Source organism: Etheostoma cragini, chromosome 11 (assembly GCF_013103735.1).
Source record: "Etheostoma cragini isolate CJK2018 chromosome 11, CSU_Ecrag_1.0, whole genome shotgun sequence".
NCBI classification, from domain to species: domain Eukaryota; kingdom Metazoa; phylum Chordata; class Actinopteri; order Perciformes; family Percidae; genus Etheostoma; species Etheostoma cragini.
The window spans coordinates 28,868,721-28,873,383 of NC_048417.1; positions in this window are offsets into that span (position 1 = coordinate 28,868,721).

Below are 4,663 nucleotides of genomic sequence, written 5' to 3' on the forward strand. Positions count from 1 at the left end.
TACACTTTTGTGTCAAAAAAGAAAAGAATGCACCTCAATGTGGAGTATCAGTGTCAGCGGCAAAAATGGCAAAAGAGCGAGCTAAACCCTGCATGCACTCAAGCGTATGAAAACCTGCATGGATAGACACTCGTGCACACGTCCACACGTGCACTTGCATTCCCCTTTCCCCTCTCAGCTTCCTCCTGGCTCAGCTTTTATGTGGAGAGCAGTGTGAAACTGACACGGCCATTATCTCTCCTGTAGCTGCCCCTCCCCTGCCGTCCCTCTGCCCATCTGTCACATAACAGGGACAGGACTCCACTCTCAGAATGAAAGGACTGCAACCGCTTTGGTAAAGACTCTGGTTGTTCACTGGTCGGGTGGGGTGAAGCTATGCTAATACCAGCATGAGGTCATAGGGATCTGGTCTAAGACATGGACTGTAAAAAAGCTTTCGAGACTGAACAGTGAGGCCAATGCTGAAGCTTCTTACACCTGCGGTCTATAGACTCCAGTGGCTCCAAACAGAAGTCTATGAGAATATGACCCTACTTCTCATTGATTGATTACCTTAAAATAAACATTTTCATAATGAATCCATGGTCTCACTTGCTAGTTTAAGTCTTTCTCAATACAGAATGATGCTCATTTTGTAAATTATGGTTCCATTTATTGGGATGCTTTAAGACCTGTCAATCAAAACAGAGGCTTTGCAATGCTTACACTTAGGTCGCCTAAAAATGGGTTGTTCAGTGTCCAGCCTACTGAGCTAGCCAGATCCTGCTAGCATTAGCTGCTAACTTAAGGGAAGGTTTGCAGGTTTAGTTTTGTCCCGCGGTACATGCAGATGAATACCCTGTTTTCGTGGAAGCAAATCTCTGCTGGAGGACTTGCTTCACAAGGGTTGAAAAACTACAACCTCCCACCCTTTAGCATTTAGCTTAGCGCAGACCCAATGCAGCACTAACTCACTTGGCTGCGTCATCCTCCCCAGCTCCGCCCTCTTGTCAACAAAACCTTATCAAAAAAACGTTAATACGATGCATCCTTGCACCAAACTCGAGGCTTCAAAATGAGTCCACAAAAAATGGATGACGTCAGGGAGGCTGTGTCCACTAATCGTATGGTCTATGGTCTCAGATTAGGATCAGGGATTCGGCATGCTCTTCTGGGAGGTCTTGTGGCTGTGACCTGCAGAGTCTACGCATTTTCTTGCAGTTTGACAGTGTTTTTTTTTAACATCAACTGTTCTTACCGGCATTTTTAGATTCAATTAATTATTACAACCCATCGTCCTATCGTCTATTCGCTGGGGAGCCCGAGATGGCAATGTCCTACCTACAAGTGAAAGAGCCATTATTTTTGGTTATGTGAAAATGGAGCCTCAGGTCTCATTATTTTTATGTTCTGTTACTTATATTTTTTTCTGGGGTCAAGCATGTATCTTCCTTAGACAATTGCAGCCAAGTGGAAAGCTCCCCCGCCTGCAGTCGTGTCACCCCCCGAGGCCCCGGTGGTATAACTCAGAGTCTCTGCAGAGGGCCTTGCCTTGCTGCATCACCTTCATTAACCACCGTGCTGGAAGCTTCTTTGTCATCCCCGGTTCGATGACTTGCCTTTCAACTCCGGCTTAGCTTCCCCCAAGTTTATTTTTCCACTTAGAGTATCTGTTGTGAGGACAGAGGGAGGCACAGACAGAAGGAGAGAAAGGGGAGATACTCGGGGCTCGGGCTGGGCTTTTTTAATCTGTTATTCTCCTGTATTGGCACGGGCGTCTCCAGTGTGGGGATTAAGAATCCAGACAGAGTGATGGAGCTCGACGCTGACCCCGAGGGCGGCGGAGAACTGGAGGAGGAGAGGGTAGAAACAAAATAAATCACCTCTGTGGAATGAAAGCCAGGAAGACAGAGACACAAAGAGGCGTAGAGGATGGAGGATGTTGTGTGTGTGTGTGTGACAGACAAAGGAAAGCAACAGAAAGACGAGGAAAGAAGCGATTAAGGGAAGAGAAAGTGAGGTGCTGGAAGCGGTGATGGGCTTGCTGAGGGAGGGAGCAGTCTAAATCCTGAAACATGACCTAAGCAATCTGAAGGTTTCCTCACAGCTACATTGTGTGCTGATAACCAGCCGAGGGGTTGTCGTGTAGGAGTAGCGCCGTGCCTTCACACCTCGTTTCTACACGGATGATTTCATCAGACAAATAAACAAGTTCAAGGTTTCCTAGATCCGGGCCTATCAGCTCAGAGTTATGGCTTATTCTCCAGCATGTAACAGCAGCAGAGAGGCTACAGCGTTGGTTCTGAGGGAAATGTGTCCTGTGGTTTTTAATTGGTGGCGGATGCATTTTCATTTTCATATGGCCCAGCTGGAGAGAGTTTATGTTGTTTCAGGTGTTATTTATTGTTGGAGCATTTACACATCACTTAAACTACGTTTCCCCTTGAACTGTAATAGACTGTATTATCAACTAACCCTCTGAAATAAGCACATTACACACAATGTATCAGGAATTTAATAAAAGGGTCAACTCCAAGACGGCTGTTTTTAAAGGTCTCGTTTTGTAAAAAGCGAGATTTCCATGTCCATTTGATTATAAAACAGGTTGAGGTGCTATATACAGTAAATACTCTTAAAGTATCAAAAGAAATCCAAAAAGAAATGCACACAGCCCGTATTCAGAAACAATATCCAGTAAATATATGATTTGAACATTCTTTCCCACTGTACATGCCGTTACAGTCATTCCACGACTGCAATGACCCTGCAGAGGATTTAACAGCCCAGATGCAGAAGACCCGGAAACTCTGACCAATCAGAGCAGACCGGGCTTTTTAATGAGCGGGTATTAAAGGGACAGGCGCTAAATCTGAGCTTTTTTGGACCAAGGGTGAATAAAGAGATATTTAGACAGACATTATGAGAAAAATAATGTGTTTTTGTTAAAATGAAAGCATGTAGACATGTTCTAGTGGAAACCCAAAAGACAGGTAGAGTGTGAACCTGAACACGAGCATTAAATAAAGGACGTTCTAGATTTAAAGATACTGTCTCACCCTTTAAGCATAGGTTGGGATTTACATGTGATACATGTGTGTCCCCCTCTAGGACATCCGGCTTTAAACCTCACCTTCGAGTGTGGCCGGGTTAAAGCTTTATTGTGTAACTTTTTGATATTAACGGACATCTCATACATTCAAGCCATTGCCATAGTTGCTACAAAGCTAATGAAGACGATCAGCTCCACACAACTCTCTCTGAGTTCCTCAGTGTGACTATGTTCAGAGGATAGGGGCCGTCCAGCAGCTTTCCCGCTCAGAAGCTCGAGTGAAGATGATGAGCTCTTCTGAAGAGTCCATCATGTTTTTGTAATCCTCCGTGTCCTCCTTGGTTACAAGCAACTGCCTGGAGGAGGGCTGGGGGTGGTGCGCAGTCACAGAAGGCTTGCATCATGTGGGAGAGTTTCTCATGGGGGAGGCCGAAACTAGGCATTTTATCTTTAAGGACAGATATTAACACTTTTGCAGAAACAAACCTACATGCGAGAGCTGAGCCTACAGCATCCCTCCACCACAGCTCAGCGAGGTAATACTGCTGTTGGTGTTTGGTACAAACAAGACAGATTGATTTGGTTAACTCAGACTGCAGAAGCCTCGTATTAGCCTCGAGACTGTGGGCTTTGTCCCATGTCTCTAAGCTGGCGTTCAAATCAAATAACAGCACTGCTTTAAAAACAAATACAGTGAGATGTGTCCATGGGAGCATGTTGCCTCTTGAGTCTGAAGGCTTACCTGATACTGTCCAGTGGTTTTTCTCAAAATGAGGAGTCATCACACCAGCAATCATTTTCTTATAACTGCAAGCAGACTTTAGAAATAGAAATGACAGCGGCTACCGGGATGTGTGCTTGCGCATTTCTGTTGGTCACAAAGGGCCCTGATGACACGTGTGATGTTACATTTAGATAAAGTAGACTAAACAAATGAGGCAGCAGTTCATGCAGTGTTGTTATGGTGCTGGGCCGATTAGTACAGGAACTCCTTCATCCTACATGTAAGTCATGGTTTTCAATCCAAATCCAATTAAAATGCTAAAATGTTCTTCCTTACAATATAGGGTTCATAAGAATTCACCCCCCTATGTTAAGATACAGGGGCATAAGTATACACCCCCTATGTTAAAATACAGGGGACATAAGTATACACCCCCTATGTTTTGGGGGTGGCAGTAGCTCAGTCCGTATGGAGTTGGGTTGGGAACCGGAGGGTCACTGGTTCAAGTCCCCGTATGGAGCAAAAGTAGGGAGCGTGGATTGGTGGCTGGAGAGATGCCACTTCACCTCCTGGGCACTGCCAGGTGCCCTTGAGCAAGGCACCGTACCCCCCCGACCGCTCAGGGCGCTGGTTCAGCTGGCAGCCCACTCACTCTGACATCTCTCCATGTATAGGTCCTGAGCATGTGTGTGTATTTCAGGCCTGTGTGTCAGTACTAACAAGAAGTTAGTTTTTTTTTTTTTTTTAAATACAGGGGGCATTAGTATTCATCCTCCTATGTTAAAATACAGGGGCATAAGTATACACCGCCCTATGTTAAAATACAGGGGCATAGTATACACCCCCTATGTTAAAATACAGGGGGCATAAGTATACACCCCCCTATGTTAAAATACAGGGGCATAAGTATA